Raw genomic sequence first — 15303 nt, 5'->3', positions numbered from 1 at the left:
AATCAGAAGGTTCTTTTTCAGGGTGGTGGTTTAGATGAGGGTCTCTGTGTTGTTTGCAGCTATGCAGTCCATGCTTGCAATGGGTCCCGATTCAGCAAAGTGTGTTTGACTGCAGGTGAGGGCATTTCCACACAAAACCTTCTCATGCAGTGCAAAAACCCCTTTTCCGCTAGGACCTGAGTGGTATTTCTAATTTTTGGGAAGCCACTCTGTTCCCACTGAAGACCAGGCATCTCTTGTCCCCAGTTCCTGCAGAGTCAGGACAGAGACTGTCGCAGAGTGGGTGTTTTTATGGACTGGCTGCTCTGCCCCTTCGTAGTTCTAATTAAGTTGTATATTTTGGAAGTAAAAATGTCCTTTTGATTATATTGGTCAGGAAAGCTCTCCAGCATCTCCAAGTAAAGAGAGGGGAAGAGGCAAGTGATCAAAGGCAGGCTGTAATGAGCTATCAGAGGCAAGCCCAAGGTCACTGGGAACAGAAGGGCCATTGTCATGCTGTTTTATGATCAGCTGGCTCCCCACTCTCCTGTCCTCATCATAGCTGAGCATTTGGGTCTGCACACCCTAAACACACACTGATGGGGAGAAACAGTCTGTGCTGCACGGGCAGCATGGTTTGAAAACACACAGTGGAGAGGAGAGATGCTCACCTCACTTTAGAGATGGGACACAGCACCCTGCTCCCCACAGGGGTGAAACCATCCAGTTGCTTTGGAAGAGCTGGAAGAACTGCAGGAGTCATCTGCTGGGAGGGGCACCGTCTTCGCAGCAGGCACAGATCTAGGGCACTGATGAGCAAAAATCTAGGGCATCAAAGAGCAGAAATCTGGATAATCAAGGAGAAGAGATCTAGGGCATGGAGGAGCAAAGATGTAGGTAATCAAGGAGCAGAGATCTAGGGCATCAAAGAACAGAGATGTGGATAATCAAGGAGCATCGATATAGGGCACGGAGGAGCAGAGGTCTAGGTAATCAGAGAGTGACAATCTAAGGCATCAGGTAGAGTTGCTGTAGGGCACCAAGGGGTGGAGATCTGGGGCACTGAGGAGCGAGGTGTGATCTGTCTCACAGGGGCTCTCCCAGAGCTCTGACATCACTCCTGGACTCACAGCCTGATGCTGAGGGTCATACAGGGAGGTGGACACAGGACTGCTGTCTAGAGCTGGGTGCTGAGTGCAGCCCTCACCAACCTTTCATAGTCCAGGGCAGAGGGGAACAAACTTCCACAGGAAACTCCATGCAGCATAGTAAGCTCACAGGGTTGTTCAGGACAGCTGAGCCATGACTGGCAGCTGCAGGCTGCTCTGAGGGGGACCCATGGAGTTGCTTCAGCCAGTGGGAGGGAGCCTGCCTCCACATCACCAGCAGCAGTAAACATGATCTGTCTGAAAAATAGAGCCATGTTAACAGTTATTGATCTATAACTTTTAACCAATTTCTTTTTTACAATATTGGATTGCATCCTAATATTAGCTTTTTATGTTCAGCACTAGGCAAACTCCACTCCATCAGCGAAAAACAGCTCCTGTGGGCCAATCTGCACCTCCCATTGAGCTGAATGATAGAGGACTGGAACAATATTTTTTGACAGATCAGTTCCTGTTCAGGGTAGTGGTGGCCATTATGCAAATCGAGCTATAAGAAGTTTAAAAGTCTGGAACCATTATATTTCTTTATTTCATTAACATCAATGCAAGCAGACGAGTTAATACAACAGAGTGATCCCATTCCAGAGCTTGCACAAAATGGTCCCCCCATCATTTAACAAGACTGGTGATTTCCCCTAACGGGTGCTCCCAGCAGCTGCACTGGGGGCACTGAGGCATTTTTCACAGCATGCAGCTGGGAGAGGGGTGGGTGACAAATGTCTCTGAGCAGATTAGCACACAGGAATCCTCTGCCTGAGCTGGCAGATGGCTGGGAGGGCCCTGCTCGTGGCAGCAGGCAGATATCCAGGAGGATGGAGGACAAGTTGGGGGTCAATTACGAGGGCCCAATTTCCCACTGGTCCTTGGGGATCTGCTCCCCCACCTCAGAGCACCTGCACAAAATCTCTTGAGTGGTTTACTCACCCCTAATTCACTCCCCAGGCCAGAAGAAGCTGCTTAGGCAGAGATGCTTTGGAGTCAGAGAGTGCAGAGAGGCATAAGCATGTAGGATTCAGGTTTACAGGGAAAGGCAGCATGAGAGCATGGTGTTAACCCCATTTAACCCCTGCTCTTGTGCTGGACACAGACATTTTACCAGCACAGCAGCAATATGAGGAGCTGAGCACTGATAAAACACAGGCATGACGTGATACAGGGCAGAGATTTGTGCTCCAGCACATGCCCTGATGCCCAGGTGGTGGCTGCCCTCCTCCTCCTCCATCATATCAGCATGTGCCTTCACAGCCACCTCTATCTTCCCATGTATCCCCCACCTCCACCCCACCAAGGCACAGATACATTTCCCTGAAACAGAATGGCAGAAGGACACACATCCTGCTTTGTGGCCCTGTTCAGCCGAGGGTATTGGCCTCTTCACAGATAGAAAATAAACACACAATACTGTCATGTCAGCAAGGAAATTAATGGGGTCCTGGGGCTCAGCCCTTAGTGTCTTAAGAAAGGGAGTGGGTAATACCTAGTTGCCCACAAAAGCCAGCCCACCTTATGTGGTCCAGCAACTCTGGGAGGAGCTGGGATTCTTTCCCATACACACTCTTCCCACCACATAACTCACACGTAAAAGACACAGATGTGCACACTCACGTACATATGGATTTGCATAGATCTGGAAAATAAAGATCACGTCGTGCCACACTGATGGATCCCAGCACTATAATTGCTCCATTATAAATGGCAATGTCTCAGAGCATTACTGCTAAAGACTCTACCTTTTAGTGTTGAAACTTTTAATTGATTTTAAAATACGCAATCAATCACAGTTAATCAAGGAATCATGAAGAAGCTATCGTACACAAATACACAAAGACAGCATATAAACCACAATTAATGACCACTTAAACAATGGTGGGAATGAAAATAGGATTATTTATTAGTGTTTATGAGCAGTAATGGATAAAGTAATGAAGCAGTAGCACAGTGGTGTGTTAGAAGCCAAAGTTGGTAATATTTAACACCAAGTGGCCATAAGTGACTTTTCAGTGAGTGGGTCAAGGGCAAATTTTAAAGTAATCTTTCCAAAGGAAGTAGATATCCCTTTTCCCTCCTCTAAACCCTGCAGCTGCTGGTTGAGGTGGTCCATCCTGAAGGAAGGTGGGAACAAAACCAAGCCATCACTGGGTTCTCCCCACAAACCCAGAGCCAGGCTGCAAAACTGTCAGGCACAGCTTTGCTCCATGGCAGGAGGACCTGTAGCCCCTTTCCAAAAACATCTCTGGGCTACCTTTAGATGTCCATCCATAATCTACCAGGGAGCTGTCCCTTCTCCCTAGGGCTGTCTCACCATGCATCAGTGCAGCCCTGACTTTAATGTTAGAGAAAGTGATTAAACCCAGCTGGGTGCCCTGTCTCAGCCTTGGAGAGCCAATTCCCTATGTCTCAGGGGGCACACAGCCTGACAGGCCAGAAAACAGTGAGCAAAGCAAGGGTTGGAGGTTATTTAAGCCTGAGCCAAGGACAGTGAGCTTGGGCAGGGCAAAGGAGGTAAATTCCATGGAGGCACCTTGGAGGTCCCTGAGGTCTGTCTTTGAGCACAGCTCCAGGTGGTCTGTCCAGGATTTAGTACAAAAGACTATTTTATCTAAGCTGGCTTTATTCACACCCACGTAGCAAGAGCCTTGCGAGCCCAGAGCCATGCACTGCCGAGGCTCACACCAACACAATCCTACCTGGGCTGCCTGCAGACCCAGTTTACTCTTTGCTGTGCTGGATCAAGACCTTCCCGTGCCTCGGTGCAATGCCTGCTGTCCCCAGGGACAGGCAGAGGCACAAGGATGTGACCTTCAGACAGGGAGCAGTAGCAGAGCCCCATAATACAGCTTTTGCCTTCCTGCCATGCAGTCTGCTGCTTTGCAGCCAGAGCTGTTTAGTTCTCTAAATTAATAAGCAGCACCCAGGACGCCACTCTGCACTGCCTGACACGTAGTGCAATGGAGAGCCGCTGGTGAAGTGACTCCTGGTAAGAAGAAGGGAAGAGTCCAGAGGAAACTTTGTCCTCTTGCACCATTCCCTTAAAGGCCAGTACTATTTAGCCCCGAAAAACACCACCAGCACCCTTACTGGTGTCCCTACAGAAAGCTGAGAATTGGGTGAGTCCCTCTTTCCCTCCTGGAGTAGGAACATGGGAATATGCTTGTGCTCAGACCTTTCTGTAGAGAGGTGGAGGTCTCACGCTTGACCAAGAACTGCTTTTAGCACTGGACCTAAACTCCTGTTAGTCATCTCAAGTCTCTGAAAAGGAGCTGACACCAGGTCAGCCCCCATAAGCACATCTTTTCTGGGGCTTTGGTGGGGGCTGAGGATGCTGCAGCCCCTCACTTCCAGCCCTGCCTGCCAGCAGCCTCCCTCCCCACAGTGCTTGTGCTTACTCGCATGGATCAACGTCTTCCTCTCCTCCACAGTCTCTTTTATTGCCTTGCAAGTTGGCCCCAGGATGTTTTATCACACCACAGCACATAATACAAATGAAAAACAAAGAGGAAAAGTTTGAATCATTTTTTTAATATATTCATCCCTGTGCTGGGGAACAATGATCCATCTGATTAAATCCGCATGCTAGAGTTTATTAAACCAGGTTGGCCTCTCGCTTTCTCTCTCCTTTAGGCAGGGACAAGCTCATTAAAATGAACATGCTCTGCTCCCTCCCCAGTGCAATCCCGCTTCACACTGTCTCTGTGCTGCTGATATCTTGTAGACATCGCCAGGAGCTGATGAATAGGGCTCTGCAGTTCAGTTTTCTCTGGCAGCAGCAGAGCAGCCAAGCTTTTTGGCTTTTTGGCAAAGGGCAGGAGATGCCTTCAGCCTACCACTGCCTCGTGGCTGCTGGGAATGCTCATCCAAGGAAAGGCCCATTAAAATTGGAAGGAGGTAGGAGGGCAGGGACTCACCACCTCACTCTAGCTCTGCCCCAGCACCTGATATGTCATTTACCTCCTCATGGGCTCTGTTTCTCATCTGTAAAATGGGTACTGCTTCTCCATTAGGATAATTAATGGCTATAAAGCACTTTGGATCCTGCTCTAAGAATAAACCCATCAGTAAAGACAAGGTGACAAGTGGGCATCTAAGACAGTTACTCCCCTGGGACCAGGTCCCTGTGTAGTCCTGATTCCGCAGGCAGCTGCCCACCCTGCAGCCCCCACTCTCCTTAGGCTACTTCAGGAGGGTCCCCAGCCCACCCAGTCACCCTCACCAGGGAGGCATTTCCAACAGGCCAGTATTTTCTGCAGCTCCTCTTCCTCCTCAGGAGCCCTTCAGAGGCAACCTAAGGCTGTTACACCCTGGCAATAACAGTGGCTTAGGCCCTGTAATCCCTCCTTTACTTGACTTTGGGTTATTTTGAGCAGGAGATTAAAGGAGATTATCTGCATCACCTGAGATGCTGCACTTTCTATCTCTACCCCCTTTCCTCCATCCCTGGGGCTCACCCAGTCCCAGCCAACTAAACCCCTCCCTCCTTTCCCTGTGCTCTGCCATGCTCTTGTCTTGGGACAGCTGCCTGGCCACAGGGTGCTGCCATGTGGTGGTGGTCCATCATCAACCTCACTTCCTGGACCCAGCTTCTCACTTGACCACCCATGTATCCTTCACATCTGCATCCTGAGCCAAATCCAGAGGTGCTCCACAGCAGGGAAAGAGAAAGGAGGTCACCCCAGAGCACTGTAGCACTAATTGGGATTAGTTCTGCGGGCTTCTTGAGAAGGAGGTGGTGGAAAAGAGGATCAAGAAAGTGGTCCTTTGGGCCCCAGGATCTTGGCAGAATGTGTTGGGTTCAACAGCACCCACTTATCACCACAGCCAAAGCACGGAGAAGGATTGTCTGTTTGGAGCATCTCATACTATTCAAATAAAAGAATCCCAATAACACAGGAAAAGCACTGAAAAAATGTTTGTTTCATGCCCAAGGAGGGATCCTCATCACCTGGCACCATCCAGCCAGGGGCAGGGAGCTCCTTTCCATGTTCTGGAGACCATGTGCTGCTCTCCAACTCGCTTCAGCTTGGGTTTAGCAAAGTGCTTGGTGTTGGTTTCAATTCCTCACAAATGCTTGCTGAAATCAGCATAAACGAAGGTCTAAACAGGCAGAGCTACAAGGAGTGGCAAAAAACCTTAATTCACCTTCCTTTATGACTGAGAGATGCTCAAGCATCCCAGCTACTGAGAAGCAATAGTTCCCTTGGAAAGCAAACTCCCCCACATGGCATCGCACCAGCATGTGTGACCTGTGCACACATTCATGGCAAGCTCACACCTTCATGGACTGGTTTTCCTCATTTCAGACTACACCAGCCTAAAATCCATCTGCCACCCTGGAAATTAATAGCAATCATTAAACAAAAAGAGCTGGCAAAAAAGAAGCCTGAGGTGAAAAGCAGCTATTTCTGCCAGAAAAAAAATTAAAACTATTTAGACATACAGAGAGTCATTTATTACTGTGAAGTCCTCCCTCCACCTGGGGTTTAAATCTCATTACAGTTTGTCCAAAACAGATGTTACCCTTTTAGCAGTAGATTATTAACGATAAACTCCATTCCTCCAGAGAGGGTGGGTGTTTTGGGTTCACTTGCTTTTTCAGCTTGGGTAACCTCCACAGGAAATGTTTATGAAAAGGACGGGCAGTCCAAATGCTGGCATAGCTCCCTACTCCTATTGTCTTAGACTCCAAAGTTTCTTTCCACTCTCCATATCTTTCAGAGGTCTCTGAACAAGCAGGGGAATACAGAGGTCCAGAGCATGGCCCTGGACTCTGTTGAGGAGCAGATGTTGAGGAAGGGCTTTCATGTGCTAACACACCAATAGCTCCCACTTCTGCTTCTCCACCAGCAGCTGGGCATTAGCCACGTGTCAAGACAAAAAATTTATTTTGGATGGAGCCTGGCATGTGCATGACCCATTTTTTTCCAAGCTTCTCTCCATCTGCCCACACATTTTTGGGTAGAAGGGCGTTTGGCTGGGCTTTAGGCTTGTTGGCTCCATAGAGGAGACCCAGTGGTCCCCTCATACCTGTAGCTGAGTATCCTCTATGGACAAAGATGGGCTTTGCTTATTCCCACCAGTGCATGGGCATACTTCAGTGGGAAATCAGGTAGCCTTGAGAGAAACACTGTCTGGCACCAGGTTTAACCAGCCAAGCCCACAGAAGAGCCATGTTTTTGTTCTGTTTAGACTTAACATAATAAAGATACCTGCTCAGGAATCTAGGAGTCTTTTAATCATGCTGTAAGCATAATCAAATGAGACATTAATATCAGCTCCACATTCATATGGCCATCTGGCTGCCCAGCCATCTCCCTGACCATTTCAGGTAGTAGGAAGTGCATTCCCAGCATTCTCCAGAGACCCTACTAAATAGATGTTCTCACAATGCCTCTCAGTCTGCCTGGAAAGGCAGGGAGAACCAGCTATTTTGGGATTGTTGATGGTGATGCCAGTACCAGCACCTCAGGGCTCTCTCAGAAAACACTTTTTTGCTATCTACAATTTTTCCTGCACCCCAGGGGAAGCATCAAGAGCTCTCCTGGGCCATGTATGTCTGTGAGTACTCACTGCTGGAGGAGAGTTTTTCCCTCAGCACATCTCAGTCCTTCAGGCTTTACAGCTTATAATGAATCCCTTCATGGGGCCCTGAGGGACACAAGGGGAGCCCCAAGTAAACAGTGTATTCGCCTCCCTACAGGTGCAGGGTATTCAAAATAAAGGGATATTTGTTTGTAGCATGGGTATCTGACCCATGAGGAGTGTCCTATAAAAATTTACCGGGAAGGGTGAGTTTGTATTTCCACTGCTGAAACAACAGACCCACAGCCTTGGTGAAATGTTTTATGTAGAAACTCAGCATATGTTTGGGCTAAGAGGGCAGGGCTGGAAATGTTGATGAGGACCTGTCTTGACCTAGGGAAGGGGAAGAGGGCCCCTCCTCCAGGAGCTGACAAACCTGAGCTCCTCCAGCAGAGCCCTGTGCAGGAGCGGGGCAGTGCTGGGTAAGCTGTGCGTGGAAGGTGGTCACGCTCGGTTTCCTCTGCAATGCTGTTATCCTGAATAAACATTAGATTGGTTTTGGAGTGCTGCCCAGATAATCATTAACCTTCTCCTGGCCCATGACAAGAAGCCAGCCTGCAGCACTGAGCTAAAATTAGGCTTGTAGGGCACTGGGGCTTGCCAGATATTGCTATATTAGGGCAGAAACCCCCTTCAGAAAGTGGACGGTCAGAGGGTCCAGACTTAAGCTGGGCCCCTCAACTCCAAAGGACAAGAGCTAGATCATTACAAGCACGAGATAACTTAGATTGGAAGTCTCCAACCAGAGAAGCAGGACCAGCTTTGAAAGTGGGCGAGTGAGAGGTCAGCAGAGGTATTTGCCTACAGCACAGCCATAGCAATTCCTGTGGGCAGGACACATGCTCATGAAAAGGTGAATTCTGTTCTGCCTACCCAGAGATCACAGATCATTACCATGAAGTCCTACACAAGATGTATATTTTCTTGTCCATCTGCCAACACTCAGCAGTACAGTTCACTTAGAAACTGTGACTGATGTAGGCACTGGCCAGAGACCCACTATTACTTCAAATCCCTTCACAGGGGAAGAGAAGGACAGAGAGAGAAATGTTCTTTTGCATAGACAACCATAAGAAATCAGAGCAAACAAGACACTTGCACCTCTGAAAATAATTTCTAACAAAGCTCACCATTTCACAGACCCACCACTAGATACCATCCTGTGTAAAAGTTGCTTTTCCTGCCAGGAATGCAAAACCCTCCTGCAAAAATGAATTAATGAATGAAAGCAGTAAAACAGCTGCAAAGATCTCTTCCAAACAGCAGCAAAGGTCTGAGTGAGGATGACAGTGCAGCAGAGACAGGGCACAGTTCAGATTGCAGGTGCCGAGGAACACCAGCATCTCCACTTCCCAGCGTGGGGCTGGCTCCCTTCATTGCATTGGTGCTGGAAAAACAGGCTTTGATCCTCAGCACTACTTACAGGGGAAAATGGGAGTCCTGCTTCCACAGCAGACCTCTGCTTTTCACCAGCTTAACATCAGCATAACCATCCCATAATGGAGCTGTGATTCAGACTGATTACTTCTAAGGAAAAATTCCATCAAGCAAGTATTAGAGAGGCTTTCTCCCATGGAAAAACACCTTTCTTATTGCTAATGTTGTACCTGATCTTACTCTTACTTCTCTTCATCCCCTAAAATCTTTCTTCCTCTTCACTTTCCTCTAACTCTGCCCCTCTCATCACACTCCTCAGCTCTTTGAGGGCTCAGCTGCGCTGTCACTGGCTGGAGCTGACATTTCATATCTGCCCGTGGTCATATTTCAGAAGGCTGGGATAATGCACAGGTAACCCAGCTGGGCTTAAGAGGCTGTTCACCACGAAGATCATTTACACATTTACTTAAACTCAGCAGAGGATTCTGCTCAGTGGCCTGCAGCAGCGTGGGATAGGGTTGTCATCTCAACAGACCCTGGAAAATAAGCAGCATGAGATGGATGTCAATGACTTCAGACTGCAACTGACTGAAAAGCAGAAGAGTTGTATTTTCTGAAATCCCAAGAGCTAACCTGTCTTGAAAATATTGTCATTTTAACCCAGCATTTATCTTGCTGTAAAACAAAAGGTTCTTAAAAATGTTTGATCAAACAGATCTGTTCTGGCCATTCCCAGGTTGCAGCTCTGGCCTCAGCCTGCCTGGTACAGGCAGGATGGCTTAGAACTAGAGCTCCTCTCAGACATTACAGCACCCAAGTTTACTGTTAAAGTAAATTGACCTGAATATCAACTTCAAATAAAGATCACAGCTTTTCCACCCAGGGTTTAATTTTGCAGAAAGTGTGTTTTACAGCAGAATAACTTTTTACTAGATAGGAACAACCCAACTCTATGATTCCTAGCACCATAGAGAGCCCATGAGTGTTTATGTACTGGTACTACTAATGTCCCTGTATAGAGACCAAGCATGTAATTTCTCTTTGTTTCTCCCAGTGTCTCCCAGAAAAGTTATCTCTTCACCATCCGTCCCACTTGGATACTTGTCATACAGTCTGTGACCTCCTGAAGTCTCAGTAAAAGCTATCCCGTATGTGATGCTGAGCACTTGTCTCTCAGCCCCCCCTTTACCTCTCTGCTTCATTCCTTCTTCATCTCTCTTCAAACCTCTGTGGAAAATATATCTCTTCTCCCTTGCCTGTTTTTCTTAAATAATAAATAATAGGAGGAGAGAGAATAGAATTGACTGGAGAACTCTATTATCTAACACATTTGGGAATAAGGTTGGGATGCACAAAATGCTGCCTAAACCCTGTCAGCGGAGGCAATATTAGTACCAGGAGCTCTGGATATAAAATGAACTTGAATTTTACAGGCCTGAGCTTCTTTATTATTCAGGGTGGTTGTGATTCTGACCAACAGCACCTAGCAGGAGGTGATGGATTAAACACCAGGAATACGACTGAGGAGAAAAACCTGCCTGGATGCCTCCTTTCCCCACCTGGCGTCTACAGGATGGACATTAGCCATTTAGGGGTGATTTAATCACTAATAAATGTTTTATCTGCCATCTTGGAGCTGCCTCCTCACATTATCTTATGCATAATGAAGAGCCAAGGTTCATTTGAAAATTCGGTGTCTGTTAGCTGAATTTTCCCTCTGCACTTCTTTGGGTGGCTGAATATTTATCATTTGTGACGTACCACTCCCGTTTTCCTATGGCCCTCATTGCAGTGGGGATCCTTCATTTTTTTTTGACAAAACAGCCCAAGTGGCTGTGACAGGGTCTGAGAGAAGCTGGAGATGGAGCAGCTAGGGAGAAGAAAGTTATGGAGGTGCAGGAATGCCAAGGAGAGGAGCACTGGTGAGAGTATGTGTGTATACGCACGCACACACGCACACGCATGTTAATCTGGCTCCTTGCCTTCCCTCAGTAAATGTAACCCACAGTTTGAAATAACTCATTCAGTAGAATAACAAAATTAGGAACTGAGTGCCAGCTCACTCTCCCTCTCCCTCCCCAGCCCCCACGGCTGCTTTGTTTGCTTCCTTGCAGCTGCTGCTCTGGTTTAATTTTCCAAGATGCCATTAGTCGGGAAATGGAAGCAAAAAGTTCCCAGCCAGCCTGCACTGGTTTTTGGAGCTCCAGCTCTGCCTTTTTCTTTCCACCTCCCTTCCACCACCCTTGTGGGTTTTCAGCCAGGACAAGGATGCTGCTGCTCATCCAGTGCAGGCTGCAGACTCGTAGGCATCACAAAATCCCAGCAGTCCCTCTTTGACACTGGGTTGTTGACAGGGACCAGGGGCGGAGAAGCAGGAATGGGTAGGAGGAGAGTATATCGCAGTCAGGGCTGAGGATTAGCGTGGAGAAACATGGATCTGGGTGCCAACAGGGATACTGGATATCAGAGGCAACGTGCAGGAGCAACAAGGAGTGAGGGAGTTGTCATTGCCTCTTTGCTGGCCTCTGTCAGCCCAACATCTGCTCAGCTGGTCAAGCCACTCTGCCTTCTGAGAGCAGAAGGAAAGGGAAATACAGCCAGGTCTTCAGGGCACAGGTAACTGTGCAGGAATGTGGGTACCATGGCCTCGCCACAGATGTGGCCTGTTGTCATCGTCATCATGGTGCCATGGTTCAAGATATCCCTGATTGAGATTAAATCCATCATTTCAAATAATTGTTATTCCACACTGTCTTCATTCCTCCCTTTTGCTTCTTTCTCAAGCAGTGAAGGAGGCTCCCAAATCTCCACTTTCCTTGTTGTTTTTCATATGAGAGTTGTAGGTGACTTGTTCTCAGATTTTCCTAGGCAGCATTGTGGAGGGCGAGAGGACTGGGAAAAGTGATATGCAATTGGGTTACCAGGAGAATAAACCCAGGACAGCTGGGCAAAGACAAATAAGGCAGGCAGAAGGGTTAAACAACTGGATTTTCTTACTGATTTTTACCCAGTCTGTTGGGAAGAGGCACAGGGGTCTCTCCCCTGCTCTCCAGAGCCATGTCCAAGATACAGGAGGTCAGGGAAAGCAAAGGCTCCTCAGCCAGCCAGCTGCCCTGTTTTAACCTGCAAGAATCAGACCTGGGATTTCAGGAGCAGAAACGAACAGGAAAGAGAGATTAGAGGTGAGGTAAAAGGTAGAAAAGGGAAGAAGGAGACACCTCCTGGATGTCTGTTATCTGCTGTTACAGGGAGATGAGTGGGGAACCACGGCGAGTTGCCCCTGCTCTGCCTCTCGGGACACTTGGTTCTTGTCTGATGTTGCAGCACACACTCTCAGGAACACACCCACACACACCACGGTGCTGGGAAGAGGCTCTCAGAGGCCAACAAGATGAACAATTTTGTCTTCCATGCAAAGCAACAAGACCCACTTCTCCACTCCCCAGTCATGTCCCGGCAATCTAATAAAAAGGGAGATTAGCCCCTCTTTCCTCTCTCACATCTCCTTAATGCTATCATTTTAGTCACACTTTGCAAAGCAAATAAACCAGCAAATTGCTTGCTTTAATGAGCTGAAATTAAACTCGGGCTGCTGATAAAATGCCTTTTCTCCTTTCTGTTGTCAGGAAGGACTCATCTGATAGGCAACGTATGGGAAAGAAGAGAAAACACATATCAGGAGCCTTACTGAATACGTTTCAGTCGTTTACTGTTGCTCTTCTTCATTCCCAGCACCTACAATTAGATGGGGGAGGCACATGGGTGCTATAGGGGAAGGCTACAGGGGATCAGCCTGGCAAGATCTGTGGAGGGTCTGTCTCTGCTCTTTGCTCACAGATGGTGCCACTCCATTACCTAATGCCCTCTGACACAGGCTGCTGCCCTCAGCCTCCCCAGGGTGGAGTGACAGGAACTTTCCTCTGCAAGGAAAAGGCTGGTTTGGCTCTGCAGAGCATTCCCAAACACAAGTTTGCCCAGAGAAGATGGCTGGGTCACAATGGGAGCTAGAGGAGACAGAATAAGTACTTGCTGAAGAGAATATGCCAAGATACATCCATCCCTGCTGCCTGTGCTGGCTCAGTTTGGCAGGGCTTCCCTCGCCTGCAGGAGGTCCCTGGAATCTACAAGCCCATGGAGGAGGACAGGGAGATGGGTGCACCAAGAGCAAGGAAAGCACATTCTGTGCCACACCGAAGTGGCAACTGGGGCAAGCTCTGCAGGCCAGCAATACCCTCCTCACACATGCTCAGGGGTAATGTGCATCCTCACAGGATGCAGGAGGAGCTCGAGACCAGGCTGGTCCCTGTGGCAGAGGAGAGCAGGCCCATCTAGAGGGAAAGTCTCCACCTGCAGCGCAGCGCTTGTGCTGGGATTTTCATCCCAACAAGAGGAGCTCGGGGCACTTTGCCTCAGCCTCCCACCACCCTGTGAAATGCTATCATTATCTCATGGAACCAGAGAGGAGACTGGAGTGCAGAGAGGTTAATTGAGTTGTCTAACACCAGGAGGGATGTAGCAGCAGATGTGTTTCAGTCTGGAACTGCAGTCTGTGTCTTGCCGTCGGCTGGGGAGGTGGTAAGGGGGGACACTCACCTGTGGTCTCCCAGGGAGCCCTGAGAGCTTCCCTCTTCCCTTCCTCACTGGCTCCAAGGACTCACCTGTGCCCAAATGGGCTTCCAGGTGCTGGTGAAGTGTCCCAGGGCAGTGACAGCACGTGGAGGACAAGGTGGCTGGAAAGTCTCAAGTGCAGAGAGGTGACGTGAGAGAAGGTCTTGTTATTCATGTAACAGAAACCCAACTGTGCCACCAGGGAACAGACTCATTGTTTGCAATCCAGAAAGAACAAATAAACTGTTTTACTGCTTATTATTACTGGCCTGTTTACCAAGGTATAAACTGAGTGGTGAACAGGGATCTCTGCAGTGAAACATGGTCTGCTTTGCTGCCTGGTATTGTGGCTGGAAAAGAACCTGGTTTCTTCTGGACATGGGCAAGAGTATGTCATCTGCCTCTAAATGCCTCTTGACAATCAGCCTCACATGATTTTCAGGCATGCAGCACCAAGCACAATCCCTTCGCTGCCTGTGCACTGGGAAATGGTCTGGAAAACTCCTTCTGGATTTATACCATTTTCCAGGTTCGACAAAAGACAATTTAGATGTAACATGTACCCCTGTCTCCTTCACAGCTTCCCAAGAAACCTCCAGTTCCTGCCAGCTGTGTTTTCAAGGAGTGCTGGTGGTATCTTCCCTGGTTCCTATAGCCTGAGCTTGGACAAGGCAGATAAACAGAGCTCCTGTTCCCAACAAAATTTCAAAGAAGGATTTTTCTAGATGGGCCCCATTTGTGGGTAACTCCATCTCTGCCATAACACCATGCTGCATCTGTCCTACCAGCCCAGAGATCTGTTTGGCAGTAGAGATATCCACAGGTGATATTTTCAATGTCTGTGGAAAAGCAAGACCCAGGAGATGCTGGCGCTCATGCAGTTCCCACTTCTCCACTTTTGCCTTCCTGTTTCCCTAAGAAATTATAAAAGGAAGTAGAAGTTGTGTCCATGGATGTTGATGTTTAGTCAAAAATGAAGGGAAAAAAAAAGGAAAATGTGAGCCAGGAATGAGAATTTTTCTGTGGGAAGTGAGGCTGCTGGCAACCCTACAGATTGTGTCTAGTGAAGACTCTTCCTAGTCTTCAAACAGTTGTTTCTGGCTGGGGAGGGAAGGTCTTGTCCTATCCTCTGCAAATGCACTTGTTATGCCACCGAATGCTTGAGGGTTTTCCACATGTCTGCATCATTTCACCTGGGAGGAGGAAAGAGGTCTTGGAGAAAGGCAGCAAGCCCCAACCAGGAGCAAGGACACCGGATAGTTCACAATCACAACAGTGTGTTTTGCAAAGAGTGCCCTGAAACTACTGCTCAGGTTCCCAGAAGCAGGACAAGCACTCGTGCTGGGCTTTATCCCAGATGCCACCCAGCAGTGCAGGCAGAGAGAGACGGTGTCCTCAACCAGCACCTCCTTCTGTGGGCACTGCTGCTGCGCACACCAGCACGCGAGACAGTCAGGATTCCCCTCAGCAAAACGCTGCAGCATCAAATCTACATCAGAGCGAGTTGTCTAGACTTCACCTGCTCTCAGTGGAGAGGAACAGACACTTCTGGGGCATCACTCCTCTCCTTCTAAGGTAGACACCTAAATAGGTC

The 15303-nt window shown here is 48.4% G+C and overlaps 1 protein-coding gene across 4 annotated transcripts in view; it reads left to right on the top strand.

The window, feature by feature from the left end:
• The window catches only part of ELFN1 (extracellular leucine rich repeat and fibronectin type III domain containing 1), a 102766-nt gene that overhangs the window by 83614 nt on the left and 3849 nt on the right, over positions 1 to 15303 (top strand). The gene's annotated exons all lie outside the window — the stretch shown is intronic.

The sequence above is a fragment of the Lepidothrix coronata genome, unplaced genomic scaffold (genome assembly GCF_001604755.1).
Source record: "Lepidothrix coronata isolate B3197 unplaced genomic scaffold, Lepidothrix_coronata-1.0 Scaffold41, whole genome shotgun sequence".
In the NCBI taxonomy this organism is placed as follows: Eukaryota; Metazoa; Chordata; class Aves; order Passeriformes; family Pipridae; genus Lepidothrix; species Lepidothrix coronata.
Note: the sequence above shows the minus strand (reverse complement) of the source record. Positions and strands in the feature narration are given on the sequence as shown.